The sequence below is a fragment of the Bacillus rossius genome, chromosome 18 (assembly GCF_032445375.1).
Source record: "Bacillus rossius redtenbacheri isolate Brsri chromosome 18, Brsri_v3, whole genome shotgun sequence".
Taxonomy (NCBI): domain Eukaryota; kingdom Metazoa; phylum Arthropoda; class Insecta; order Phasmatodea; family Bacillidae; genus Bacillus; species Bacillus rossius.
Genome location: NC_086345.1, coordinates 28,841,654 through 28,862,137, shown reverse-complemented (window position 1 = coordinate 28,862,137; position 20,484 = coordinate 28,841,654). Strand labels below are relative to the sequence as shown.

At 34.2% G+C, this 20,484-nt stretch overlaps 1 protein-coding gene and 1 long non-coding RNA gene across 4 annotated transcripts in view; one reads left to right on the top strand and one right to left on the bottom strand.

The window, feature by feature from the left end:
• Positions 1–417: 417 nt before the first annotated feature.
• Positions 418–17,087, top strand: LOC134541067 (uncharacterized). Of its 2 annotated transcripts, XR_010076544.1 has the most exons (5): positions 430–908; positions 5,651–5,778; positions 6,019–8,641; positions 10,597–10,666; positions 14,053–17,087. It is a non-coding gene; the product is annotated as an uncharacterized LOC134541067 (long non-coding RNA). The 2 variants fall into 2 exon arrangements; XR_010076543.1 differs by having other exon boundaries at positions 418–908; positions 6,019–10,666.
• Positions 17,088–17,461: 374 nt separating this feature from the next.
• The window catches only part of LOC134541425 (intraflagellar transport protein 56), a 50,366-nt gene continuing 47,343 nt past the window's right edge, over positions 17,462–20,484 (bottom strand). For both annotated transcript variants that reach the window (XR_010076633.1, XR_010076635.1), the window contains one exon: positions 17,462–19,685. The gene's annotated coding sequence lies outside the window, so the exon portion shown is untranslated. The remainder of the gene's footprint in view (positions 19,686–20,484) is intronic.

Sequence of the window (20,484 nt, the reverse complement as noted above, 5' to 3'; positions counted from 1 at the left end):
TATTGAAGTTAGCAGAGTGGCGCATTAAATAACAAAATAAGCATTTTGAGATGTATTTAACCTAGTTAAAGTACATCTCTGACAATTATACCATCTAGTTAAATAGATTATTTAAAGCTTGATATTAAAGTCAGGTAACAGGTACAAGGCTTAAGAACATAAGCGGTATTCCTGATCGTGAAACCGTTTAATATGTTGTATTGTAGCAACGAATCGAGTCGTATTTTGACACGCAATCGTATGACGTCGCGTAAATAATAATAAGTTAGATTTTTGTTAACCAAGATTAGAGCGGCTTTATTATATTATCTCTTTTAAGATAAGAACAAAAAAAGTGAAAATACGCGATAATAAAAAACAAAAACATACATATTTCTAATTTAAAAAAAAAAAAAAAACTTCCATACGTTGTGTTCCAATCTCAAACTTTGTCTACACACACAAAACCTTTAATAAACAGTAAAAAAAGCCTGGACGTCGAATTTCGAAATTATACTTTACTTAATAAACAAACATCGTTCTTTGTAACGTAAATTCATCGAATATGCGCGCATGCGTAAACCAACGGCTGCTATTAGTTTTGTGTTTGCGATTGAAGACACATCTTCATAATGTTTTGCAGTAATGTTTGTAAAGCGAAATTTTTACGTAGTATAAAAAACGCATTCAGTTCGTTAGTTTTAAAGAATTAGCAGATGTTTCGTTCGTATCTATTTATAGGTAGGATTAATAGGGAAGTTCATTAGTCGTTTCTTTAATGTTGGTACTAAAACTAAGTAAAGATGAACCGTTTCCTTTTATTTCCGTCTTGATTTTCGTGCATTTCGTGTAATGAAAGGAAGAAAAATTTTGTTGTCATGTATTTAATCTGCTAACCCGTCTCGTCTCGTCTCGTCTCGGGAACTAAGGTAGGTAAATTTTGTGCCCCCATTATATTCTTTATCCATATGCCTTAGGCCGTGTCTGAAACGGTAAATTTTGTATATATCATCATATCGCATATTGTGTACAAAACACGTTGCATAGGTTATGTTGTACGTTAGTTTTTATGTTTTAGGCCCGGTACACACTATCCATAATTATCTACTTGAGTAAAGTTACTTAAACCTTCACAAAAGGCTGCAATTAAATATGATGTCCCTTACCTATGTTTTTTTATTTATGTTTCTGTTACTTTTAATTGGGTTAAGCTCTCACAAAATTACTACACTTTGTGACCATTTTTTCAAGACAAACTGTAAGAGAATTTGAAGAAGTGTCCATTTTTTGCTGTTTCATTAGATGAGAGCCTTAATCGTATTGCCCAGAAAGGTTAGATGGACATTACTGTATTGTACGTTACTGGGATCCTACAGTAAACATAGTTTCAACCTGCTACTTAAATCCATTGTTTTTGGGTCATGCAAGTGCAGCTAATCTTCTTGATGCATTTACATCAGGAATGTATCAATTAGGACTGCCCTTGAAAAAATGTTTTACAAATTACAGTTGATGGACCAAATGTCAATTTGAAATTCCTGAAGGACTTTAGTCATATGATGCAAGAAATTTCAGATAATGAAGATGACAAGAAATTAATTTACGTGGGCACTTGCTCACTACATACTGTCCATGGTGCTTATAAGACAGCCCATAACAAATGTGAATGGCACATAAATGTCTTTCTTCGGTCTTTGTACTATCTGTTTAAAGATTTCCCATCACGCAGAGCAGATTATATTCGTGCTAGTGGATCTAGAGAATTTCCACTTAAAATGTGTGCGATTAGATGGGTGGAAAACTCTAGCGTGATTGACAGAGCTCTGAAAATGATAGTTTATCTGAAGAAGTATGTAGCACTTGTTGAGCCCAATCCACCTCAAACAAAGAATTTTTACACTGTGCAAGATTTCCTGAAGGATTCACTTCTTGAAGCCAAACTTTATTTTTTGCAGTCAGTTGCTTGCAGGTGAAGTTGAACCATACTAAAAGTTTTTCAGAGTGATAATCCATTACTGCCATTCATGTATGCAGAACTCTATTCACTGGCACGAAGTATTGCAAGTAGAATGTTGAAGAGTGATGTAATGAGTAATGTCAAGAATGTTAAACAGCTGTTGGCTATAGATGTGAAGAACAACCTTGCAAACATGGCAAAAGTCGACATAGGTTTTGGAGCAAAACATAGCTGTAAGAATGTTAAAGAAATTGATGTACAAACATTCAGGAGAGACTGCAGAAATTTCTTGTTGGAGATGTTCTTGAATCTTACTAGTGCAAAGTCACCATTACAAAAAATCATGGTGAAAGGCGCCTCTTGTTTCTCACCAGCTGTAATGTTGAGTTAAACTTTAAGAGCACAGCATGTTACAATTGCCCTCGATGAGCTTACGTCAAAGCACCGTGTTTCAAGTATAGAGGCTGACCAGATAAAGAAAAATTATCTTGCAATTTGTGACCAGCCATTTGTTCAGGAAAAGTTGAAGACATTTGAAGTCAGTGTTCACAGACTAGAAACATTTTTGTATGAGCTCTTAACTAGTGAAAAAGCCAGCAAACCTTTGATTACTTTTTGCACTACAATCTTGACGATGTTCCATGGAAACAGTAACAGTGCGGTCGAAAGGGGTTTTTCAGTAAACAGAGTGTGTTTGGTGGAAAATTTAAGCGAACATTCTCTTATTTCTCAAAGGAGCATAGATTCTGCAGTACAGTCTGTATGTGGTGTACAAAATATTGAAATTTGTAGTAGGATGCTTCAAGCAGCAAGACATGCAAGTTTTAGGAGGAAAGAAGCCCTTCAACAAAAGAAAATGAAGGAAAATGAAGAATCCGTTAAGATCAAGACGACAGTGGAAACAGTGAAGTTATTGCAGGCTGAGGAAGAGTATGATGGTAATGTACTCTATAGGACGAGTACACGCACAAGATGGTGTCTTCCAGCAGACGAAAACAAGATGGTGGCAATGACCTCTAGCAGGTGGTAGCTCCTAGTAGCATGTACTGAACGCAAAAAGGCGGATCCATGATGGTCGTTAAGGTAAAATCAAATTTCAAGGTCAAGGTCAAATTTTACTGTCAAGGTCAAAGTTCAATGCCAGCAGTTGAGGACAAAGTTATGGTGAACAGAATATTATACTAACATGGTATCAGCACACTCTGGCAGACGAAAACAAGATGGTGGTCTCCAGTGGATGAAGACAAGATGGCGGACATGTCGTCATACTAGCTGACGATATATATATACCTTGCTATTGGTGGCGGAGATCAGTCTAGGTGGCTTCGTGGAGGAAGGATATGTTTTTTTTTTTTGCTCTAATAGTTTCGAAGCAAGGACAGGAATCGATCTAATTAATCAGTATTCTAATAAGTATTTTTTTTCTCGAATCTCTGGCATTAAAATTATGTATTTTCAAGATGGCGACCATAACGAAAAGTGAAACTGTGTTTTTTAAGATTTTTATTATTTAATTCGATTGATTAATTTTTTAATGATTTTTAAATTTTTTCCCGATTTTCTAACAAAACAATTACGGAAATTCAAGATTGTGACCGTAACGATAGTTGTACAGTTACGTCTTAATACATGATGGTGGTTCTGTCTCGAACAGGTGGTGCTATTATTACTTCAAATCAAAAAAATTACATGTCCGAATATGCATGTTATTTTTATATATACCTTATTTTATTCTCAGTTTGGTAAATGTCTCGATGGCCGTGCGGTTAAAGTCGTATGTTTTCCAACCTAGAGATCAGAGCTGCAATGGTTCAAATCACAGCGCTTCCAATGTATTTTGTTAAAAAATTTAAATTTAATATGTCGATAAGGACCATAATAGCTATGGTAGGTAATGGAACATCAACCTTATGTGATAAATCAGAGCGACGCTGGCGCCCTCTATGAACAAACAGCAGAAATAAAGTCCTTGGTATCCAAGATGGTGACCTCCAGAAGAACAAAAAAAATAAAATAAAGAGCTAGGCTGGCGCTCTCTAGGAACAAACAGCAGAAACAAAGTCAACGATATCCAAGATGGCGGCCTCCAGAAGAACAAAAAAAAATCAAGAGCGTTGCTGGCGCTATCTAGGAACAAAGAACAGAATCAAAGTCGACGGCATCCGATATGGCCTCCTCCAGTGGAACAGAAAAATTCAATATGGCGGTCATGATGAAAATTACATCATAATGAGTGGGGCGCTCTATTTAAATATGGCGGATCCAAAATGGCAAAAAAAAAAAAAAAAACAGATTTAGGTCGTTGAAACCGTAGTCGTCCATTCCTAGATGTCTAAAAATTGTAACGATCGGAAAGGCTGAATTTTTTTTTAAATAGAATGTACTTAAAGTATTTCCCCAGTATATAACATTATTTTTTCAAACATTTTCTTTTACTGTAAGTTCTCACATGCTCTGTGGTTTTTAAATAAAATAGTTTGACTCAAAGTTTTTTGTCCTAAAGTCATTTGTCCTAACTTGGTTTTTCATAATGTTGTTTGTCCTAAAATCATTTGTCCTAAAAGTCGTTTGTCCTAAAGTCGTTTGTCCTAAAGACGTTTGTCCTAATGTCGTCTATCCTAAAGTCGTTTGTCCTAATGTCGTTTGTCCTAAAGTCATTTATCCTAATGTCGTTTGTCCTAAAGTCGTTTGTCCTAAAGTCGTTTGTCCTAAATCTCAGAGTAAGGATTTATCGATACTGGAACCGTCGTTTGTCCTAAAAGTCATTTGTCCTAAAGTCGTTTGTCCTAATGTCGTTTGTCCTAAAGTCGTTTGTCCTAAAACTCAGAGTAAAAATATTTTGAAGCTGTTCCGTCGTTTGTCCTAAAATTCGTTTGTCCTAAAGTCGTTTGTCCTAACGTCGTTTGTCCTAATTTTTAGGACAAACAAAATTAGGATAAACGCTTTAGGACAAACGATTTTAGGACAAACGCCGCACCCCCGTTTTATCTTGTGTGTGTCATAATTTACCAGGAAAAATTTATCATACTTTTTTCATATATTGGTCTTTACTGATGGGTGTGATTTGAGGTTGGCAGCTCTGTATGTGTGTGTGTGTATGTATATATATATATACACACATATATACTCATACGCATATATACGTGTGTATGTGTGTGTATATATATATATTCCAAATGTAGGAAAGGTAAACTTAAAATATTTTATTTCAGTTCGATTTATCTAAACAAAAACTGATTTAGAAGAAAGTGATTGTGTACTTGCAAGTGATGTGTAACATCTAACCTCAGTAACAAGTAAAGTCACGAGTGCTCATGTTGCAAATACTTACAATAGGAAGCCCGCACCTCAGACACAAAAATTAACATTAAGTATAATAAAATGAAAAAAATACCAAACTTCGGCTTTGGACCCGATTTTTGGCAAGGAATTTTATTAAAATTATGCCGTTGTAAAAATCCATCAAACATTTAATATGATAGCATTTCCTTTTTGTCATTGTGAACTTTGATTCGTGCCATCCGACATGGAGTTGAGTGGTGTACATTTCTCCCTGCTTCCTGTTGCACGTTTCTATCATATTCACGCACGGAGTTAAGATGTTACACATCAGAATGTTATCGTCGTAATAATATCAGTAGGTACCAAATTATTGACAGTTTGAACTGAAATATGGATGTTCTCGACACATCTGTGTGTTGTGGCCATGCCTAGGAGTGGTGGGACCAAATTGGCGATGCATCACGGGACCTGGCTGAGTGCTGCTGCTGGGACAAACTCCGCTACCCTGGGTGGACCGTGCGCTGGCCCCCTCAGGGACGTAGCCGGGGGAAGTCCTCAGAGTAAGGAAGATGAGGAGTGGCAACTCAATACCTTAACTAACGCATTTATTTTCTTTGGAAATCTGAGAACTGTGTGGGATTGAGGGGCAGCCTCATAATCTGTATGTCATTAATTTTTCAAAACAAACGTTGGCAATCTTGAATATTTTTTTTTTGTGTTCATCCGTTGCAGGGAATATCACCCGCCAATACGGGAACAGCCAGAACACTATACTAAAACGCTTTTATCTTTTGTTTCAGATATAAAAAACTGCATAGCCGCACCGGTGACTATTGCAAGCTGCAGCAGCAGCATCATCTTGGGCGAGCTGCACTGGCAACTCGGGTGAGCTGCAGCAGCAGCATCTTGGGCGAGCTGCACTGGCAACTCGGGTGAGCTGCAGCAGCAGCATCTTGGGTGAGCTGCACTGGCAACTCGGGTGAGCTGCAGCAGCAGCATCTTGGGCAAGCTGCAGCTGCATCTTGGGTGAGATGCACCAGCATCTTGGGCGAGCTGCACTGGCAACTCGGGTGAGCTGCAGCAGCAGCATCTTGGGCAAGCTGCAGCTGCATCTTGGGTGAGATGCACCAGCATCTTGGGCGAGCTGCACTGGCAACTCGGGTGAGCTGCAGCAGCAGCATCTTGGGCAAGCTGCAGCTGCATCTTGGGTGAGATACACCAGCATCTTGGGCGAGCTGCACTGGCAACTCGGGTGAGCTGCAGCAGCAGCATCTTGGGCAAGCTGCAGCTGCATCTTGGGTGAGATGCACCAGCATCTTGGGCGAGCTGCACCGGTGACTCATGCGAGCTGCTGCTGCTTGGGGCCAACTGCAAGACCTAGAAGCTGCGCTATCCCATTCTCAGACCTGCCAACTTGTAAAGTTGCTTATCAGTAAGATTTTAAAATTTTCCGAAAAGTGCGTAAATAGGTCGCGGCATTTCATGTCAGTTATACACACCAGTTGTTCACCATAAATAAGTGGGAAACATGTGTTATACACATATTTACACACAAACATCACATATTATGCAAATGAATGCTATTCTCCGTAATTTAAACAAACAAGATGAAAAGTAATTTTCAAAACTTAATTTTCTTATGCTGAACATAAAATTCACTTTTTCTTTTAAGAATTCTTGAAAACCAACTTACCTACCAATCTTTTGTATGATGTTTGTTATTTTCCCCCCTTGAATTTTGCCACACTCAAGTTAAAATTATGCCAATGCAAACACTTGTAAAACCTTAACAAAATATGTCACCACGAGGGGATAAAGTTTGGAACAAGAATCTGTGAAAGGCAAAATGGCCCATTTTGCAAACAGTCAACAATATTAGAAACTACATCTAAAGCCATTTCATTAACAATGGCAGTTGTCTTAGTTCTACCACAGCTATATTGTTTAGCCACATCACACTTAGGAAACATTTTTCTAAGCAGTGGGCCAACATGATCTGCAATACTGAAGGGTATGTTGTGTTCCACAAAAGAACCAGTGAACAAACACTCAGCCTGAATAACCTCATTTTCAACACTATTTGTACCAAAGTAAGTGTTATATCTTTTTATTTTCCTGTTGGTATTTGAAATTACTTACATGTTTTGCACACTTGATATGGATAGTGGGTAAATATGTAGTTAAGCGGTATTTGCGAAAGAAAATTTTAAAAATCTGAAAATACTTTTATTATATGCTCTTTAAATTCCTCTTTTCATTAAAGCCGGCGAAGATAAGAAATTCCAAATACTTTATGAGATATCGCCGTTCTTAATTATGCTATAGAAGATGTGTGTAATCATTCGACCGTTGCCATTGTTGTTATTTTGCCGTGTGTTCGTGAATGCCTAATTAATTAAAATGGTCCGCCGGCTTTAATGAAAAGAGGAATTTAAAGAACATATAATAAAAGTATTTTCAGATTTTTAATATTTTTTTTTCGCAAATACCGCTCAACTACATATTTACGCACATTTTATACCTTTTGTCGGTACATAAGTACTATATTAAGAAAAATAATTGACGCCTTGACTCAAACAACTTTATTTCTTTCTTGCTTCACTACACAACAAAATGTATGTATGTGAAACTCAAATACACTCCCAAACATAACTGTATCGTAAATATTTTGCTTTAACTGAACCACTATAGTTTTTAATTAATGTACACCAAACCACTATTAGTTATCAAACACAACACTACACGCGTGGACATAACCTGCAATCTCGTACACGACGGGCCCATCTACAACAGTCCGAACCTGTGGCCTCTGGGTGGTCTGTGTCCTTATCCCATAGATAAAGGTTACTATCTTAAAGTGAATGAATGACGTCACATGTCGCACATACGACTGTCCAGTCTACAATTACGATGTCTGATGTCTGAAATCTAACGATTTCTAAAGTATTCACCACAGCGCACTAACGTGGAAGCGCGGCAAAAAATGTCGCCGGGTCAGTGCAAATATATGGTATTCTGTACTGTAAACTACAGTACATGTACCACAAAATGCGGTTAAAACAATCTTGCAGCACGTTAAAATCGGAACTTCCTTTCTTCTTGCCGTAAAAACCATTACAAAACTGTGGTATTGTACGTGACATTTACGGCACTGTTCCAACAAAAATACGGTACAAAAACTGTATATATGGTATTTACCGATGCAAGTACACTATTTTATGGCACGAGATTGAAAACGCTAGCCCGTGGCCCGTGAGTCAATGTAGAATTTCAGGCCAGAAGAAACGTAAGCGTAAAATTAATGCCGCTCCCCGTAAAAACGTAAGAACTGCAATCACCCGTACAAATTACGGCAGAATCGTACAAGTTGGCAGGTCTGCATTCTGCTCTGCTCGCATTCACGTGCCCTTCAGTCACAATAAGGTAACTAAATTTAGTAGGTCTCAGTTAAGAAAAAAAAACTAAAATCAAATCATTTACTAGGAAATATTTCCTTAATATTTATAACCAAAAACTAGAAGATCTGTCCTTACTTTAATAACCATTATAGCTCTAAAAATAACTGTAAATTAATTCTTGATAACACAGTATTTAGTGCCATAGTTTCAGTCCTTTAAAATCTACCTTGTGCACACTTCTCAAATATAATGATTTTGTCTTAAGATTAACTTCTGAATGTTTACGAACTGATTCATCTAACCTTACAGTACTAGATTCATAGCATTTTCTTAACTTGGTATTTATTTTGCTTTATTAATAATCATGTGTATATACTCTTATTTTTTTCAATAGTGTTATTTCCTTTGATTGGCATTAATATTATAGTTATAACTGTTTTTATTTTTTATTTTAATTTTATCATTGTAGTGTTGATCTATTGGTTGTGCTGTTATTGTTTTCCATTGTCCTGTGTTATTTATTGTTAGTATATGGTGTTTGTTTATTGTGCTTACAAAATAAGTTTTTCTTCATCTGTGATTGGCATGTTACAATTTAATTAAACAAAATAAAATAAAAGTACTGTTCATGAAAGTCATGAAACTTGAATTTCTGCCAGCCTTTTACTTATTTGCATTTTGTTTTTCGACACCTCACAATATTTTGTAGTCATTATTTAGTTATAAATAGTTTTTGAGACATTCCACTTTAAATCATGCGGAAATAATTTCCAAAAATGTTAAAGCTTTCTAACTTAAAAATTGCCACATTCCTGCGTAAAATTTGATTTTTTTTTTTTTTGTTTAGTTTTTCTAGTAATTTAAACAAATTAAACCCTGTATTATAAAGAATTTGTATGAGAGTTCTATAATAGGTTCTGAAAGAATCCTGAAATTCATCCACCAGGTGTATTTAGATATCACGTACAGGCTCTCATGAAGGTTCCACCCAACTTGTAGCTGTGGTGTTTTACTGTGGTGATTCCTACTGGTATTTTTGAAACAAATATACAACAATAATTTTCACATGAGTTGTATGAAATGATGTGCAAGTTTTCTTTATATAAAAAAAAAAAAAACCCTTTATATTGATGTACATGTAGAAACTAAGAAAAGTATTTTAAACTTTGCTTGAATTTTCTTTAGAAATTATACCTCCTTATTACGAACTGGTCCGTTTAGGCTTGTATAAATGAGGTTGTGACTGGACATGAAAAATGGAAGACCATGTCACTCAACGCTAGCTGTTTTAGTAGTAGTCTAACTAAACCCCCGTCTACAGTTGCGATGTCCCAAATTGTATCAGACGTCCGATGGACACTGATCGCTTTAGAAATGAATAGATTCGGACATCAGTAATTGTAGACAGAGCAGTTATGTGACATCATTCACATTAGGATAAGAGCACGAACCGCCCACATGTTAGGACTGTTGCAAACAGGCTATGTTACATTGTGGTACATTCTTATTTTAATTTTACTCCCTCATAGATATTTTTAATAGTTGCATTCAGTTTTTGTACTCTCTGGTCTTACAGGGTCTTAACATTGCAGAGCGAATGAGCAGTGAGTTGGCCAACATGACTAAAATATTAAATGAAATATCTAAATATGTGTACATATTAACACCATTCTCAAACAAAAAATTAATCCTCAAAATTTGAAGACTAAAAAATTTAGAGATATTTATTAATGAATCTTGTTTCAATAATTAACAGATTTAAATAAAAAGTGTCGCTATTATTTTATATTTTTAAAGTTTTTAATTTGTAATCAGATTATAGCTCTTTACATTGGCTATTAGACTGTTACAGAAGATTTCAGGGGAAACTGTCGGTGTTAGAATCCTTTAAAATTGTGCATACCGTCAGCCTGTCTGCCATAATATGTAGTCTCGTGTCCTAGTGATGTTGCAAATATAATTCTATGTTTATTCCCACAGATATTAAGCAGAGACTGCATAGCTGGGCTTCTGGTGAATGAATCCATTCAAGATGTCGAGAATGTTGAAGGTGAGTCAAGTCTGTAATTGCAACACATTTTCATTTTCCAGCATTATTGTTGACTAAACTGATTTAATAATGGTTGACTAAATAGTGCTATGGTTCTTTTAACTAAATTTTGTCAGTATTTAAGATGCCAGAGATATTACGCTTGTGTGGTAAGGGTCAATTTTTTTTTACTGTGCTGATTTAAGTTTAAATTTTTTCATGAAAACTGATGCTTGTTGAGTACGTATAAACAGATAGTGTCTTCAGCTTGTTTTTTCACTGTGTTCGGGTCTTGGTGTGTTTAAAATTGGAATGAAAGACACAAAACTAATTAAATTAATTTTTAAAAAAAGTCTCATGGTAATAACAGTTTCTACATACTACTGAAAATAAGTTATAGTGTGTTGGACTTTTGTGATACCAAAGTAGATTGCGATAAATAGTAGTGATGGGCCGAGACTCGAAAATTCGAGTCGAGTCGAGCGAGTAGCATCAGCTCGGCTCGGCTCGGCATTCGAGTTTATTTTACTCGACGGGGCGAAACTCGAAAGGAAATTCGGGTAAAACTCTATGATAAAATATAATAAAATTGAATTACAATAAATTCTTAATATCTCCTTACGTGACTTCGGCCGACACTAAAAATTACGTACGTAAGACCGAAACACGTACTTACAAACAATGACGACAATCGGCCATATTATTTATATTTTAGTTTTACATATTGCCAACTTAACAGGTGTGACCACATAGCAAAGAAGACGAACACATTTTTAATAAACAAAACACAAATTAAATTTTATAATCATAATATCGGCAGAAATATTACTTTTTTTTTAGTAAATCCGTGCTACAATCGGCGCAACGTTACAATAATAAATTAACGGTAGCGTTATATTTGTGCGCATGTTTGCGACTGATACGCCACCAATCACGAAATGGCATTTAAAAAAAACTTTGCTCCACTAATTTTAGGAAGTATAGGTTGGCGAACTTGAATTTTTTTTCCGTGTTTGTTTACACTATTACGTTCGGCGAGATTGCGTTTTGTATAATTGTTTGCTATCCAAGTTAAGTGGCAAGTTAAAATTAATTATGAAGTATAAAGTATTTTATAAAGTGTAACTATTCAATACAAATACAAAAGCATGTATTGGTTGGAAGTGCCAGCTTGCGATTTGCCGGCAACGTAACGGCGTTAGTGTTGTAGCAATAATCTTTAAATGTATTATATTTGTTATGGGAACGTTTATTGTAATGTTGCGCCAATTGTAGCACGGCCTTACACTTCCCATAAGTGAAAGTTTTCAAAAATGTTCTAATGATTGTGTGAAACTTACCCTAACCTTCGCGCCAACAAGCCTAAATTATATTCAATGTTTTTTATTGACTCGTGAATGCTACAGGCCGCAGCTAACTTGTTCGGTTCAAAATAAGGTAAATATGTAGTTGAGCAGTATTTGCGAAAGAAAAAAAAATGTTAAAAATCTGAAAATACTTTTATTATATGCTCTTTAAATTCCTCTTTTCATTAAAGCCGGCGGATATAAGAAATTTCAAATACTTTAGGAGATATCGAATTTTTTAATTTTCACAGTTGGGCGATATTTGTTAAATAAAATTTAAAAATTTCGAAAATACTTGTATTCTATGCTCTATACCTCAATTATTGAATTTTATTATATCAGTTAAGAATTTAACCTAAATGAATTATTTGTATTAATTCTTGTATTTTAAATATATTTGATTAAGTGGGCCATGATATAACAAGACAACCATCTAAGGACTCTTAGCAATAAAGTGCAAATATTCAAGCTCGACTTAAGTGTCAAAGATTCAAATAAAAATTCAGACTCGAATCGACTGAACTTGAATTTATGATCTACAAACTCGACTCGAATCGACTCGAACTAATTATTGTAAAATTCGACTCGACTCGACTCGACTCGACTTAAAAATTTGCAGGTTCGTACATCTCTAATAAATAGATTAATATTCTGCGTAGAATTTGTTGTGAGTAAATTGAATCGAATTAAAAATATACCAATGAAATCATTTTAGTGTCTGTATCAGCTGGTATGCCTTAATTCCAGGATTTTTGTTGTAATTTTTCCCAAACAATACTTAAAAAGCTGATAACGTGAAAAAGTACAATAATTTAATCTATTCAATTTCATCCATCTTTTCTTTTTACCGGTTTTTAGTGCCGTTGCACATAATTTACTCCAATTTTACGTAATTTATGGCCGTATGTAAATGTTGTGTGTTGGGCTGTGCACAAATTTTATGCAGAAAAATACTTCTATAATATAAATTTATTTGGGTGCTGACTTAATGCTTACAAATATTGACTTTCTGGACACTTGAATGAGTTCTGTACCTGTTGTTGGATCTGTTAAAGAAATGTATATATGTATCTGTAATTGGATCTGTATCGGTTTTTGTCAGTATCACTGATTGATTTGTCTTTGAAACTGGCTGGTTTGGATAATTTATTTATTATCTAGGGAGATTTCATAAAAAAAAAATGTGTTTTTTTTTGTTTATTCAAAAAAAATTTTGGACTGTGGAATAATACATGTTTATTTTTATTTTTTTCAATAACCTATTCAATTAGCAGTAAGGTTTCAAACATTCTTTTTTACTTCGTTATGTGGGAACACTGAAGGTACTGAATGCTTGTCCCAAACATGATTGCTATTCCAGGGTGAATAGCAACAGGGAAAACAGGCGGAATCTGGAAAAGTCAGGGAATTTTTTTAATGATGAGGTTCTTGAAAAATTTAAGTTACTGCAGAGGGTTTATTTTGATTTAACTGGTTGGAAGTTCACCCTCCCAATCCTTTTTTGCTTGCGAGTACGTCAGCCCTCTGACCACATGCATTAACTTTGGTGATATCAACAGCAGTGCGATAACATTGGATAGTAGTTGCCTGTTTAAAGAGTGAAGTGTGGTATACCTGTATGCCGCAATTTTTAATTTTGATAGTTATTGGAAGCTAACGAATATCAGTAGTTACGGAAATTTTTTTTTGAAATCTGGAAGAGTCAGGATTTTTTTTAACAGGTTTTCTAGCCACTTTGTATTACCCTCATCTCTTCTCTTCTAACCCATGTAGGGAAGAAATTAATAATTACTAGTGGCTCAAAAAAATATTATTGGATATATATATATTTCTGAAATATGTGTTCCCATTGGTATATAATGCACAAGATAAAAATCAACTGGAAAAAGAGTTCCTTTGCCAAACTTGATTGTACATGTGTGCATTTTGAGAGGGCTAGCAGGGATAGTGTGTGTCTACATGCTTTAATAGATGTTGCTTTGATAATATGAGTTGTGTTAATTATTTTAATGCTGTGCTACTATGATAAATAATAATCTCCTTTTTACCTGTGTTTTCCAGATGCTGAGAGAACACCATGCGGGATCAAACCCTCGGAACATCTCGAAGAGGAAAGAAAGTAAATTGTATGTTATAAATAGTGAGGGTTTTTTATGGAAAATACGCTTGTTGGATTCATAATTTATGTCTCGCGTATCAGTAGCACCAAGTATTGTGTTACTGATTGTAAAAACTTTTTTTTATTTTAACTTTCAGAAAAATTTCAAAAATCCAGAATATATAATGTGTGTAATGTCCTCTATTTTACTTTCACTGAAGGTCATCTTAAAGCATGTACATTAGGCCTGTGCAAATTATAGTTTTTTTTTAGTTTAAAATCGCATATGAATACAAAAATTATTTGTGAATATGAATGAAAATTAGAATCCCACATCTTGTTGCAATTCATGAAAAATTAGACAAATAATACCAAAGTATAAGATTGGTTAAAATAAGTCAGCTACAGTAATTTTAAGGAAAATTTTTGCCAAAATATTTAAATTATGAAATAACAGTTTTTTAAAATTATGCAGCTAACCTAACCAACCTTTAATTTCAGTTTCTATTGGCCTTATTTTCCACAACTTGAACTCTATGATCCAGAAAATTTTAGCTTACCACAAAATACTTTGGAATCCATCGCAATCAATTTTACGAAAAATGCGAACCTTTTTTCAAAATGCTGTACTCACAAATGAAGTGATTGAATGAGCTTATAGTAACATATTTATACCGTGGTTATTCACGAGTGTTTGTTGTTAAAGAGTGCCAGATAAATTATATTTTATTTCAGCAATATATTAAAAATCAGCATTTGCTGATTTCATCTGGAATCTTAAACCATTATAATTTATTTATATATATTTTTGATTCACAATGTCTGTTTCATCATAGGTACATATAGTAAGTAAGCTTCTACTGTATCATATGGTGTTGGATCATTTGTGACTATCAGTTTGTACGTCATTGAAACTATGAGAGTTAATTAATTCTTGTAACACCCGTCTGAATGGAGTGTCCGTGTTTTGTGGTGGTGCAGTCCATGGTGTGAATGTTTATTTTTTCCTACTTCTGGTGCACGTGACAAAAGAAATAGAAATATTATTTTGTTTTCAAAATTGAAATGATAAATATGCAGTGTTTGGAATTGTTTATGCAATTTTTTCTGTTAATGTTTAGCAAGGCGGTAGCAAAAAAAAAAAAAAAAAAACTTTGAATACTTGTTGTATATTTAAAACGTCACTTATTGTTCATGTCTTTGATTATGGAGTCCCATTAAACATAAAAAAAAAGGGTATTATCATCACATAAATGACTTAATCTCAGCAGTGAATTTTGGTGTGTGACAATTCATGAGATATGCTAAATTAAGTATTCATAAGCAAACGAATCTTTAGTATTTCGAAGTTTTAGAAATAGAGGTTGAATCAAATCATTTAATTGTATTAAAAAATTCAAAATTCCGTATTGTATCGCATAAAAAAAATATATTTCTTTGTTAGGTAAAGTTATTCATAAAAACAAAACCCATTTATGGAAAGTATGTTTATTTAAAAAGCACGCCGAACAATTTAAATTAATAAGTCATGCAACAAAAACCTTTCATCAACTTCAAATATAAAAACAAAATGTGAATGCGAGCCTGAACTAATGCATAACTATTGTCGTCGTACGCCACGAAAGAGTGCGGGCCAACAAATGTAGTTAACTCAGAACTCCACAGAGAGCGTGCGTTGCATGCAATCGGTGAGAGATCAGCATCAATATTCGACTGTGTGCGCACGCTATACGAGAAGCAACATGAGTGATGCCAACTAGCGCTGGCTACCTTTTTTTTTATAAGCGGTACACAGCAGCGACGTAAAGGTTGTAACGTTTAAAAACGTCTTTAAAAGATAATTTACTTTACACATCAGACAACTTCACATTTACGTTAATTAAATAAGTAAGTGGTAATGTCCAAATAAATATTATATTTCTACTTTAAAACAAACTGTTTTATATAGAAAAGATACCTACACAAAGTGCCCGGAATCTAATAGCAGGACCAAAAACATCATACAACGTTTACGCGATGTTTTTTTAATCAAAATTTTGATGCCCTAAAATATAGTTGTGGCAATTATGCGATAAAACAGGGTATTACTCTGAAATAACAAATATTTGACACTGCATACCTCATGACTTTGTCATATACCAACGTTCGTTGTTAAGGTTAAGTCATTGTGCGACTTTAAGATGTTTTAATGGGACTCGTAACAAAAAATATGAACAATAATAAGTGGTTTTTTAAACATGCAACAAGTATTCAATTTTTTTCCCACTACTGTCTCACTAAACATTAACAATTCAAAACACGACATACTTGTCATTTCAAACTTAAAAGTAAAATATTATTTGCTAATATCAACACATGCACAAGAAGTTTGAAAAAATAAATAAATGTCAACAACTATGGACTACAAGACCAGGAAAAAACTCGCTCCATTGCGATGGCCAGTGAAAGAAGTAAATTACATACATAGTTACAATGGCATATAAATTGATGGTCACAATTGATCTAACACCCTGCGACACAGTAGAATTTTTATTCTTGTATGTACCTATGACAAAACAGACAATTAGACTCCAAAAATATATTTAAAAAAAGTAATGGTTTTGTGTTCCATGTAAAATCAGCAGAAACTGTGATTAACATACCGCCAATTTAAAATATAACGATCCTGACTGCAGTTAACTATGGTTTAAATACAAACTCATTTAATCACCAATTTAGGAATACTGTTTTGAAAAAAAAAAAAAATCCAGTTTGTTGATAAATAAATTGTATGGTACCTATTTTGTTTTCTTGATCAAAATGTTAGAGTATCAGGTTCTGGTAAATAGGAATTAAATAATTGCAGCCCACGTTACACATTTAACTAGTATATCTTGGAAGTAACAGCATTTGTACCTTTTTTCTAGTTGGATACTAAACTATAAAACTTAATTGCACAAGCCTATCCATCAATGATGTATTCTTATTCTGTGAAAAAATAAATAAATTTTTATTGAACCTTACCAAATTTTTGTGTTATTCTACTTATTTTTACATATTTTTTTTAAACTAAAACTAGGAACCAATTTTTTTGATGTTGGACTTAGAGCAATAATTTTAGTGCTATTTAGAGGTAATTATCATTAATTTTCAATATTTCTGACTACCAAATTCAATTTAGCAGATATATTTACAAATAGTTGATGAAATTATGCATTAAATAACTAACAATTGCTAAACTTAGTATAGAAAGTACCAAAAATATTTGAAATTTATGACAATTTCCTCTAAATTTTACTAAAATTATTGCTCTAAGTCCAACACAAAAAAATTTCATTTCTCGTTTAATAATGAAAAAGATTGTTAGTCAGGTGAGCAATAAGAGACAATGAGTTCTCTGTCCAAACAAATTTTTATTTTTTAATTACAAATAGCATTTTACAATAAATACAGTACCAATGGTTCCAACTATTAAAAAAAATTTTGTCTTTACATAAAATTAACATTTAATTGAACCTTATTTACAAATTATAGTTTGCACACACAATACATTTGTTATCACAGATATTTGGTCGAGACATGTTGCCATCTGCGACTTGCTGTCCAATGATTCTAGGGATAGCAGATCTAGACTCAAGGTGTTAGAACAGAAAATGTAAGATGGTTAACTTGCCCATTATTTTTGAAAGTTTGATTATTATTTACTAGTTACATAATGGACTTGACAAGTTATAAATTTTTGAGTCGGTCTCCCATCTAGAATCATCGGAGAGCCAAACTGCGCATAGGGCCAAAACGGCAAGTTAAAGATGGCAGCATGCATTTATCTCCTGCAAGAATCACATACATCTGCTTGTGCAGTGGTCATTATTATCAGCAGTCATGGCTGTAGTTGTATGGTCATTTATTTTTATGGTTTTCCTTCCTGTGTTTTAAGCCCAACCACAATGTACTACAGTAAATACTGCTATGGATGAAAAACATTTTCCAAACATTCCTGCTTAGCATCATTACATACATGCCAACGACATATATGTATTTAAATAGAATTACATAAAAATTTTTTCAGGTAATGCAATACCAGACACAGAACAGTTTTGGTACACTTCATTCAGGTGTCTGCAATTTTACAAAATGTATTAATTTTAATAGTTAAATATTCAACTAGACAAATCTAATAATTTTTCACATTATCTGTTGCCTATAAATACAGCAAATGCGAACACAAAAAATCTATATGACAAAATTGTAACATGTATTAAGTTGAGAAGATATTCTGAAATGTGGATGTGTTTTCTGCAAACATATACAGTCAAACACACTTTTTATATGTAATAATGTTTTTTTTAAATTCAACAGGTTTTTTTTTTGCAAAAAAAATTTCTTGGAGGCATAGTTACACTGTACATTTTGATTAGAAAAATATTTCATATTTGATATTGTAAATTTCTATTCGTGAATTTAAAAAAAAATTGTTTATGAATCAATGTAAACATGTGTTACTAGGCTGTCAGAAATTCTAACCAAACTGCTTACTGAAATTTAAACGATATTCAAATTCAATCTTGCAAAAAGAACACAAAATTTCCATTGACAACATTTAAATATACACGTCAATCAAATAAACCAGTCCAGTTACTGACCTGTTAATTAGTCATTAGAAGACTGGTATGGTATCATCTACCATTTTGTGATACTTTTCCAATGCAAATTTATTGATAAAAAGTTGGCACACCAAACACTATACACAAGTTATGTTAGCAAATGGTGGGGGGACCCGGGAGTTGTTAGTTGTGAGGGAGAATCCATCACAGGCAGTGCAAGGGCTTAGCTTCAAGTTTATACCAGCTTATCACTAGATTTCACAACTCTGCTATTAAACAAAACTTCAAGCATTTTAACATAACAAAACACAATTTCATGTTTAAATAATAATATACTTTTAAAATTGTGCCAACATAAATGTCCCCCCCCCCCCCCCCCCTCACTAATGACTGCAATTTTGAATACACTGTCAGGCACTTTCATGGAAAACACAATTGGCTGTATCAATCATTAAGTTTAACAATATGTCATAGTAATAACTCAAAGTAAGATTAGCAATGTTTCCCTATACATCATACAAAAATCTACTTCACACACACATATATGTAATTCTCTGAATTTGTGTACATACTGTTTATCAAAGTTTTCACAACTATGCAGCATGTGTCTTAAAAAGTTAGTAACTCTGTTGTTTAGAAGTCACAAAATGTGACGAATTTAACACATGGTTGACATATAGATCCCATAAATGACATCTCGCAAAAATAATTTTAACAGATCCATTTTCAACTGCATTGCTTCACCACAATTTAAAAAAAATATCATACTGTAAATTACAACTAAAAAAAAAAACTAGATCTAAAGGCGGAAGAGATAATTAATTTGTTTAGAAAACATTTCCTAGAATCAAGAAGGAAATAAAACAAGAACCTCCCTGGAACGAAGAGTGACTGTGGCAGTCGCAACCAACTGGAGACTGCGAACGTCGACGCACACAGCCAGTGTTCCAGTGGAGACTTGAGCGCGTGGCAACAGCACGCGTCCTCCGCTCGCTCCGACGACCAACTCTCGTCTGAGAACACCAACGCGCCATGCAAAGCACACCGTGTTTACCCGCATACGGATGTGTGGAGACTTTTTTTTGTTTAGTAACATTTAGTGCAATTTAATACAAAAATTTTCACTGTGGGTAAAAAAAAAAAATTAACATTACATTGAACATGAGCATAAATAACTAGCCTGTGCTGGTTTTATATAAATATGTTACAACAATGTATGAATTGTTTAATTGAAATAGCTCGGCCAAACATCATGAGCTCCGCCGTCTGCAGGGCGGCTACGGTGACACAGCTGGCCGTGAGAGTGTGAACCAGCCAGTGTGTGAGAAGGGGGCAGCGAGTGTGTCGGCCATGTAAACGCATGTGAACTGGCACCAAGGCCCCCGCATGGCCGGTGCTACCGTTGCTATGGCAACGGGGCCCATGGGTCTAGGGGGCCTGCGAAGGAAAGAAAAATAACTTAAAACAAAAAAGTAGACAAATTTTAAATAAATCATAGAAAACAATTACAGTCAAACCTCGATCTATCGAACTCGCATGTATCGATTGTCCGTGTTTATCGTATACTTTCTACGGTCCCGGCAAAATTGCCATACAACTAAGGTTAAAAAAGTCCGCTTGTACCGATGTTCGAATTATTGTTTTGTCCGCATTGATCGTTCAAAATATGTGGTCCCGTCACTATAAATTATAATAGATGATCGTTTAACCATAAAGATTTTGCAGAAATAACCATTTCTTAGAAAGAAACCGTCATAAAAACAGTAATGATAGTATACAGTAGGAAATATCACCTTAAATCTGCAGCCAAGT